Source organism: Sus scrofa, unplaced genomic scaffold (assembly GCF_000003025.6).
Source record: "Sus scrofa isolate TJ Tabasco breed Duroc unplaced genomic scaffold, Sscrofa11.1 Contig1726, whole genome shotgun sequence".
Classification (NCBI taxonomy): domain Eukaryota; kingdom Metazoa; phylum Chordata; class Mammalia; order Artiodactyla; family Suidae; genus Sus; species Sus scrofa.
Genome location: NW_018084936.1, coordinates 14,193 through 24,873, shown reverse-complemented (window position 1 = coordinate 24,873; position 10,681 = coordinate 14,193). Strand labels below are relative to the sequence as shown.

The 10,681-nt window shown below is 36.8% G+C and overlaps 2 pseudogenes; one reads left to right on the top strand and one right to left on the bottom strand.

The window, feature by feature from the left end:
• Positions 1–6,708: 6,708 nt before the first annotated feature.
• Positions 6,709–7,643, bottom strand: LOC100152923 (annotated as a pseudogene).
• A 1,636-nt stretch (positions 7,644–9,279) lies between these two features.
• LOC110258251 lies at positions 9,280–10,205 on the top strand (annotated as a pseudogene).
• Positions 10,206–10,681: the final 476 nt, after the last annotated feature.

The window sequence follows — 10,681 nt, the reverse complement described above, 5'->3', positions numbered from 1 at the left end:
TGTTTAACAAACTATTGTACAATTTATATTGTATGAAATTAATTTCATAAAATTTAGGTGCATATTCATACTGGCTAAACTAAAAATTCCATTTCCTTTATAATCTAAAATGTTTCAAATAATCTGTAAGATTTAGTTCCAGACTAAAAACAATCCCATTAATCTTTTTTCATACATTTTACATCAAAAAGATCCATAGACTAATTTAGCATGTAAAATAATTTTATAAAAACTCAAAAGAACACTTATAAAATCCACCTTTTTTTTTTCTTTCTCACATTTAGAACTTAAGGGACTTTACTTAAAAGCTCCACATTTTCAACTCCTTCAAGGTGGTCTCTGCTCTAGAATGTCAGGTACAGCTGATGGCAATTGAAAGGAAGACAAACACAAAAACATTTACTACCTGTGGAGGTTTCCTAACTGCATTACTATGTCTTCACTGTGATTTTTAATATGATGTGTCTCAAGAACTTGCCACCATCATTTGAATTTTTTTTTTTTTTTATTTGTTGGTCTTTTGGTCCACACTTGCAGCATATAGAAGTTCCCAGGCTAGGGGACGAATTGGAGCTGTAGCTGCTGGTCTATACCACAGCCACAGCATGCCAGATGCGAGCTGCATCTGCAACCTACATCACAGTTCATAGCAATACAGGATCTTACCTACTGAGCAAGGCCAAGGATCAAACCCGCATCCTCAGGGATACTAGTTCGGTTTGTTACACTGTGCTACCATGGCAGCTCTTCATCTTGGATTTTTAGATTGGATGACTCACTTGTTCGGTACTATATTATTGCTTCTTTCCTGGTATCAGCAGCATGATCAAAGATTACAAGGAGGGCAATGATTGCTAGAGATATCCTACATGCAGTTTTCCTCATAATGTGGAACCAAGTCTGTAACTCTATAATGAAGGAAAGTTGGCAGAATAGTCCTGGCTTCTTCCTTTAAAAACACAATTATTCTTTGGTTCCTCTTGAGCTTCACCCAATATTGCTTATTTCATAGAATACAATTTTTTTTTTGAAACACAAAATCATTGGTGCTTCGGCTTGAGTAAAGTAGCAGGAAAATGACAAGCACAATAAACTGGACCTTCTATTCAAAAGTACACCATCAGGACATACTATGGAATATTCTGTTCAACTAATACAGCTTTAGAAAATTATTGAGGTCTGCAACAAACCCTTTTGGAAATTGAATCAACATACTGAATGTGTATCCAGTGCAGTTACTGACTTTGGAATAACCTTAATCTGGACTAGGAACTGGTCATGATGTTTTGAACCTTGTCTTTTGGAGTCTGAATCAAACCCACATCGTGAATAAGAAGAGTGCAGCTAGTAACCCACAGAAGAGTAAACAGAAAGCAACACAAATCTTTCTCTCCCTCTCACTACTAAGTCCAGGAAGTACTGTCTCTTTGGTGATGGCTCAGAATGTTCTCTATTGTTGTCACCAGTATGCACATCACTAGCCTTCATTTATTGCCCTTTCCTTTATAGAAAACAAGATGAGAATGGAGAGGCTCATCTCCCAATAGACCATTTACTGACCTAGATGGGAGCAGGTGATTCTGCAAAAATGGCATTTCAGGGACTCCGCCTCCAGTCTTGCAGTGCCTCCCAAGAGCTTCCTGCTAGTCTTGCTGTAGATAAAGAGCTCTACTTGGCCAGTTCTGTTGGAAAATTTCTCTTTATCACAATATGTGGTAGGCACTGAAATGATTAGGAATGGTGCAGCACACAGGTGCTGGTGGCTGAGGGGATAGAGATGGCAGGAGACCAACGTTGTTCCCACCTAGACATACAGCCAGGTGACAGCAACAGAGAGCTGGCAGCTGGTCTAGAACACCTGATATCTGCAACTGGATGGCATTAGGGCCAGCTATGGTCATTCAGACCTCATAAATATACTGATATATTTCACATGATATATTACAAACATTCCTCAAAATTTTAAATTCCTAATAATTATGTTTCTTAAAGGAATGGTATTCCTCTGTGTTTCATCATTTTTTTTTTTTTTGCTAGTTAAACCTTAATCTGCTAATTTAATGAGCAACTAAATATTTCTTACTATGTTTTATTTTGTATTCTTTATTTATAATGAGCTTTTATATTATGTAAACTTGTTAAGATTTCATCTTCTACTAGAGCACAGAATATTTTAATTAGGAGCATAGCATATTAATAAATAATATATTTATTACTGTTTCAACCATCTTGTTTGTACTTTTGGTACATTATGAAATGTAAAATTTTTTTTTCCTGTATTATGTGTATTTCTTTTTTAACAAAGAGTAATTTAGTTGTTCTTGTGTTTTTTGGAATTTTTCGAGTGCATATTATATTCCATCCCCCAGTTTTATACAGATTGGTTCCATCACCCTAAAAGTTCCCTGGTGCTACCCTTGTTTGTATAAACAACTTCTACCCCCGTTTCTCAAAACTTCTGTCAACCACTGATTTGTTTCCTCCCTATAGTTCTGCCTTTCCCAGATTGTCATACAAATGAAATCATGCAGAATATAGCTTTTCTGCAATTCTTTTCCCATATAGCTTATTACAGAATATTGAGTAGAGTACCCTGTGTTTTACTGTAGAGCCTTGTTAGTTATCTGTTTTATATGTATAGTGTATGTATGTTAAATGGATATATGTATATGTAAAACTGACTCACACTGATGTACACCTAAATCTAACATGCATTGTAAATCAACTACACTCCAATAAATTGTTTTTTTTTTAAAGAATGTAGCTTTTTGGGTCTAGGTTCTTTCACTTAGAAAAATGTATTATAAAGATTGTTGCATGAATCAATAGTTCCTTAGTGATAAATAGTATTCCATTGTATAAATGTAAAGAGTTTATTTATCCATTTACCAGATGAAGGATATTTGAGTGGTTTCTGATTTTTAGTGATTATCAACAAAGTTGCTATAGACTTTCACACACATTAAGCTTTTGTGTGAACGTAAATTTTCATTTATCTTGAATAAGTTCCTAGGAGATTATTGAGTCCTATGGTACATATTCAAAATGCATGATTTGATAAATTTTGACACATTTATATGCCAGTGAAACTGTATCACAATAAAATAACATACCCATAGCATCCAGAAGTTATCTTTACTCCTCCCAGTGTATTATATTTTTGTTATTTCTTGATCTGATTTCTTTCACTCAGTGTGAAAATTTTAATTTCATTCATTTTTGTCGCATATATCAATAGTTTGTCCTTTCTATTGCCGAGTAGTTTTCCATTGTATGGATGTATACACATTTATAGTTTATTTAATCCATTCATAATTGACAGACATTTGTATTTTGGTTAGCTTCTGGTTACTACAAATATAGCTGCTCATTTGTACATAAATCTTTGTATAAGTATATATTTTCTTTCTTTCTCTTTTTTTATTTTTTATTTTTATTTTTTGGTCCACATTTGTGGCATATGTATGTTCCCAGGCCAGGGATTGAATCTGAGCAGTAGCTGCAGCAATGCTGGATCCTCAATCTGCTCTGCCATATGGGAACTCATTTTCTTCCTTCCTTCCTTCTTGCCTTCCTTCTTCCTTCCTTTTCTTTTTCTTTAAAGACAAATAACTAGGAAAGAAATACATAGATCATATTATAGGTGCATAAGTTAAACTTTTTAAAGAAATGGCCAAACTGCTTTCCAAAGGCTTACATCATTCTAACATTCTCACATTTCCTGGAGAGTTGCAGTTCCAGCATGTATTCACCCAAAGTTGGTATGATTTATCTTTTAAATTTAGCCTCCTGCTAGGTGTATAGTTTTATCTCATATTTTCCCCATCTATGCCTTTTATTTCTTTTCCTTTCCTTAATAAAGTGCCTAAGACATTCAGTATAATGTTGAATAGCAGGGGTGAGAGAAGACATCATTGCTTTGTTAGTAATCTTAAAGGAAAAGCATTCAGTCTTTCATCAAGTATGATAAGAATTGTTGTTGTTGTTGTTTTTTAAGATATCTTTTAAAGATTAAGGGATTTTCCTTCTACTCCTATATTGTTGAGAGTGTTTATTGTGAATAGATGTTATTTAGGCTTCTCTCTTTTTTTCTTATCTTTTGAGATGATGGTCTCATTTTTCTTCTTCAGTCTGTAAATGTAATGAACTGTATTTGTTTATTTATTTTGGGCCATACCCACAGTGTACAGAAGTTCCTGGGCCAGGGATCGAACCCAAGCCACAGTAATGATAATGCCAAATCCTTAACTACTAGGCTACCAGGGAACTCTTGAATTGTACTAAGTTTGAACCAGACTTGTATTCTTCAGATAAACCCCAGTTCATCATGATATATTATTGCACTTATGTATTGCTAGATAAGATTTGCTAATGTTAATGTTTATTTATCTGAGGATTTTTACATATGTATTCATGAGTGACAATGATTTATAATTTTCTTGTGATATACTTGCTTTGCTCTTGTATTGAATTAATGCTGGGCTTCATAAAATGAGTTGGGAAGTTTTTAATCTTCCATTTTCTGACAGATTGTTTAGAACTCATTTCTTTCTTAAATGTTTGGTAGAATTCACGAATGAAATAATCTTGCACTGGAGTTTTCATTTGGGAGAGATTTTCGAGTACAAATTCTATTTCTTTATTGGATACAGGGCTATTTAAGTATCTACTGATCCTTGAATGAGTTGGCAGTTTGTGTCTTTCAAAGAATTGGTTCATTTTACCTAAGCTGTCTAATTTCTTGATGTAAAGTGGTTATCACATTCATTTATTATCTCTTTAATATCTGTGCAGTCCATTAGGGTTAGTAGTAATATTCCCCTCTTTTCTTCTTGCAATTGATAATTAGTTTCTTCCTTTTATTGTCTTTGTCAGTGAAGGTAGATATTTATCATTTTTTAAAATCTATTTCAGAAAACCAGCTTTTAGTATCATTGATTTTCTTGATAGTTTTCTATTTTCAGTTTCATTGATTTCTGCTCTTTTATTTTTACTTTTTTTTAAACTTTTTTTGTCTTTTTAGGGCTGCAACTTGGCATATGGAAGTTCCCAGGCTAGAGGTCGAATCAGAGCTGTAGCCACTGGCCTACACCACAGATGCAGCAATGCCAAATCTGAGCTGCGTCTGTGACCTACACCACAGGTCACGGCAATTCCGGATCCTTAATCCACTGAGTGAGGCCAGTGATTGAACTTGTGTCTTTACGGGTACTAGTCAGATTTGTTTCTGCTGAGCCATGGTGGGAACTCTGATTTCTGCTCTTCTAATATGTCATTTCTTTTCTTCTGTTTCAGAGGTTGTGAAACTTCTGCAGGATTATTCATACTCACTGTCTCTATTATCTCATTCTTTGTTCTCTATTCCTACTCCAATCAGGCTTTCAACTCCATATTCCACTAAAATCAATTCTTCCAGGGTCACTACTGATCCCTGTATTGCTAAATACAGAAAGTCTTTCTTTTTTTTCCTTAAATTAAGAAGACTTTTATTATACAGGTTTCATATTTATGACAATTATTTGGGGAATGTTTACAGGCAAGGATTTAAATTCCAAAACTCCATTTTCATCTGCACACACTCTACCTCACACTCATCTTTGGGGTCAGCCTAACAGGAATGAGACAAAGTTACTGCTCTGTGAACAGAGAGCTTCAGTTAAATAGAGTCTTCTGTGTCAAGAACAGAGCTCAGGATGCTTCCTCTTAATTCTTCATACCTTGTGTACATATGACTAAAACCTACAGCTAAGACTTAGTTTACCCTGACACATTTAATAGTTAATATTAAAATTGACTCCCATTTCTCAAGAAGTCATAAGAGGTGCACCCATATTTATAGACCCCATTAAATTATGCATAAATACAATCTGTATATTCAGTAGTTTCTCAAAATGCAGAGCCTCCTCTAGGACTTGGGGTGACAGACAACAAAAAAACAAAACAAAACAAAATAATCCAAAACTTCATTCCTACCCTTTTCAAGTTTCCCCCAAACACCTAGATGTGAGATAAACATGCAAAATAAACTTTCCATACCTTAAAGGAACAAGTCTTTTTTCAAAGTGAGTCCAATTTGAGGAGTTAACTTTCAAAGTTTTTTGGTTTTTTTTGCATTTTTTTAAGAAAAACATAAAATCATCAGCAGGCTTTGTTTGTATAAGTTTTGTAAAATCCAAAGAGCCCCCTTGAGCAAGGTGTAAAAGTGTGTCAGATGCCACCTATTAACCAGTTGCTCAGCAGAGAGAATCTTTTCCTCCTAAGGGTATAGGAATAGACTTGAAGAAGGTACATAAATACTTTTACCTTAACCCTGCAAGTTATTGTTGATATGAATCACATGAATTTGACATTTCAACAGCTGAATGTGTGTTTTTGTTAGCCCAGGGAATTTATTTAAAAGGTTCAAAAACTTGTGGCACCACGTTCAGAAAAAGGAAGAATGAGGCTCAAAAAATAAGATATAAGCTTAATGTATAAAGAACCAGTACCTGTCATCTCATCCAGAGTTAAGGAGGCACTTCAGTGCTCTCTAGAGAAATACAAGGAATCCAGGAGGAGATGTTTAGATTTGAAAATGGATCCCTTTCTAATGGAAATGTGGATAACAAACTCTGTCTCCCAGGCAAGAGGGGTTTCAGGCTGTTTTGGTTGAGAATGGATTTGGAGTCCGTTTCCTTCCAAACTCTTTGGCCCTTGTTCATGCCCATTTTATTTCCTATGTTTCTCCATCTTCCCCAGGGCTTTGCTAGAATTGGCTGGACTCTAGTCTTCAGGATTCATACCTGATTTATCTGTGACTGTTAGGACATCTTTTGCATAGTTCTGCACAACAGCCACAGTGGCACAGATGCCACTGATTACCTGTGGCTGCCAAACCCACAGGTAGTCAGGCTGATATGAGATGAGCAGTACTGGGGTGGGCCAGTTGTTCTCTTTTGGAGTCCCCTCTTGATTGATAGGCTTCATGAATTCTTTACACACTTGGCTGTGTGGCCAGCAGCATGTTTTTCCCAGTTGCCATCTCAGTCCATCTTCTGAGATGAGGTCCAGTTAAATATTTGGCCATGGATTTACTGGGAAATTCTGCCTCGAAGACAGAGACAACGTCCCAGGCCAAATGATCAGCCTAACCTTCTACTAAAGACATCAGGAGGGTTAATGTGAGCAGAAAGATTCAACCCAATCTTGTCCAATTTCTAGTGCAAGGACCAGCTACCATTTTTAGATTTGGCTCTTCGGAGAACACCTCCCAGTAAAGAGGCATTTAAGCACGCAGGCAGGATAGTCGCCTCTGGATTTCAGCAATGGTCACTTTGTATTTAGATGTAGAACTGAGAAGGGACAGTATTCCAGGAACTGAGCAGAAGACCTCACTGGGATGCATCACAGCCCCCACTAGCTCCTTCTGACAAGGGAGACTCAAGGGCTCTCCTTGAGTCATTGAAACAGAATCTTCATGAATAACTGATTCAGCATAAGTGGGGGCTGGTTGTCGACATTCTGCACCTCCTCCATCTGGTGCACCCTTCCTGGAGCCCTGGGTTTTTGGCCAACCCTGAAGGGTCCATGGCAGGCAAAGAGGGCAGCAGCAGGTAGGCATCTCTATGGGCACTCATGGTGCCACAGTCCACGAGCTGTGTCATCTTCCTTCACTCATTATCTCTGCCTTTCAAAATCTTATATCATATTTAAGGCCATTTATGATTACTATATTTTGTCTCCCGTCCCTTTTGTATTTACCTCATCCTTTTCCTTGACCCTCCTCTTCCTTCTTTGTACTTCTTCCTTTCCTGATCTTTCCAACAGAAAACAGTCTGTCCCAAGGTTGAACACCTATGTAATTTTGTTACTTCTTTTAAAATATGCATGCTCTTCTATTTCCTTTGTATGTTTTCATTGTTTATTTCTAATTGCCCTTCTAAATTGCAGGCTACTTACAGATAAGCACTTTGTCTTGCTCATTTTAAAATTCTTATTCTGGTAGAAACTGAATTTGTAGACATTTCTGAATTATGTTTAATTGGGAAAAGAAGAAAGAAAGGATATATTTTCTCTTGCCTAGGTGATTTATACCTTTACAATATGGTAATTTTTGCATGTTTTTTGGAAGTGTGAATCCCTAGATAGAAATGCTATTTGTTAGTCCATAACATGAAAGGGCTTGTTAGCAATGGCCCCACTGGGGCAAAGTTACTCATCAATGAGAAGTACATTTTCACTTTCTCCTCCTTTTAAATAGAGTATAAAGTACAAGAAGTATTGCAAGCCATCTGAGAAGAACATATTTCTCGTATTGTCATGATAACTCAGTGTCTTCGTGTGGAACTTATGAAATAAAAAGACTGGACAAATTCCAATTTGCTTAGTGAGTCTATATGGCAAATGAGTAGTGACTCATGTAAGTTTTAATACTTCTGCCACTTCAAATAGCTGTCTGTAAAAAAACTACTTTAATATAATTGTCTGTATTTTCCATTCTGTGAATGAGATTGAATTTGTTTCTCCATGTTTGAACTCCCTGTTAATATTCTAGAAGTGAATTCTTTTTTCTATATGGTATTGAACTTCAGGACCTTTCCTGCAGACCCAGCCATGTTTATTCTAAGCTTATTCTTACAGTCACATGGTATGTAATGCAGCACCACAAAAAAAAAAAAAAAAAAAAAAAAATCTCGCTGATCCCTATGGTTACATTTTATTTACCTTTTTTCAAAAAGCAAAAACCCTCTTTGGATTTCTTTCAGTTATTGAAAACAGGTGCTAATGTAAGTCTTTAGTAAAAGCAAAGTGGTATAAAGTAAACTTTGAATAAGCAGGGAATACCTGTAACTCTTTTAATCCTTACAGCAAACCTCTGAGCCACATTGTATTATTTCCCCCAATTTACAGGTACAAAAACTGAAGCACAGAGAATTTAATTAGCTTGCCCAAGGTCATACTGCTAAGAATTACAAGAGATAGCTTTTGAAAACTGTCAGTATGACCCTAGACTTTCTTTCTAATTTCAGGAATTTAAAAATTGTAAGATGATAGGTAAACTTCTGTTTTTAGAATAAAACTATCATGCTCAGATGCAGAGATGAAAGCCAAGGTTATCCAGTCATGACAAAATAAATGATTGTATGCAATGTGTATTTTGTGTGCTAATGAGGAACATAAGTGTGTTGAATACAATGTGATACCTGGCTTGGCTTTGGTCATTTACTCTCCCAATCTTACGATGCTTTTCCATTTCACTTTACAGGAACATTTCTGATCCAATTTCAGCAATTTGAAATCATGGATCAAGAAAATAAATCAGGAGTGACTGAATTTGTATTGCACGGTCTTTCAGGTCCTCGAGAGCTACAACTTTTCTATTTTGCATTTTTACACTTTTCTATTTATCCATTGTGCTGGGGAACCTCCTCATTGTGCTCACAGTCATCTCTGAACCCGCCCTGCACACACCCATGTACTTTCTACTCAGTAACCTCTCTTTCATTGATGTATGTCTGTCTACCTTTGCCACCCCCAAGATGATTGTTGACTTCCTTGAGGAGCACAGGACCATCTCTTTTGAGGGTTGCATGGCCCAGATATTCTTCCTGCACGTCTTTGCTGGTGGTGAGATGATGCTCCTTGTGGCCATGGCGTATGATAGATATGTAGCCATATGTCGCCCCCTGCATTATGCGACCATCATGAGTGAGCGCAGGTGCACCAGCCTCGTGGTGGGTTCCTGGCTCATTGGGGTTCTGCACTCAGTAAGTCAGCTGGTCTTCACAGTAAACCTTCCATTCTGTGGACCCAACCAAGTGGACAGTTTTTTCTGTGACTTGCCCCTGGTTATCAAACTTGCCTGCACAGACACCTTCACTCTTGAGGTCCTGATGCTTTCAGACAGTGGTCTAATGGCCATGAGCTCCTTTGTGCTCTTGCTGATCTCCTACACAGTCATCCTGGTTACTGTGCAGCGGCGTTCCTCAGCGGGCATGGCCAAGGCAAGGGCCACCCTGACTGCCCATATAACTGTGGTGACCCTCTTCTTCGGGCCCTGCATTTTCATTTATGCCTGGCCTTTTAACAACCTCCCAGTGGACAAGGTCCTCTCAATATTTTACACTGTTTTTACCCCTCTTCTAAACCCCTTGATCTATACCTTAAGAAATAAGGAAGTAATATCAGCCATGCAAAAACTAAGGCATCGAGAGGTGAGTTCGTAATGGTCTTCCAGCTCTCCCTTGTGATCATAGCAACCCATTATAACAACAAGGTTAGTGTGTCTTCCTCTGTGAATTACTGTTATGCCTCAAATACCATAGGACACATTTTTTTTTTCCTTTTCATAGTGATTGCTATCATAACAGTAAACAAACTATCTTAGATGATAGGCAAATGGGATACCCCATTTTTTTGCTTTGATACAATTCTTACTTCAAACTAAAGTTATTTATAATGTTGGAGAGGGGAGTATTTCCTCTTTTAGTCCTTATGAGTTCTTATGGCTGAATAATAAAACTGATGCAAAACAGATTCACATGAAAAAAAGAAACACATTTTAATTCATGCTTCTGGAGGTCTCATAGAAATGAAAACTAAGAAGCAGGCAAAGCAGGCAGCTTTTATACTTTTTAGACAAAAGAAAAGATAAATTTTTGAGGCACTGACAGGACAAGAAAACTCAGGTTTGGGGTGCCCA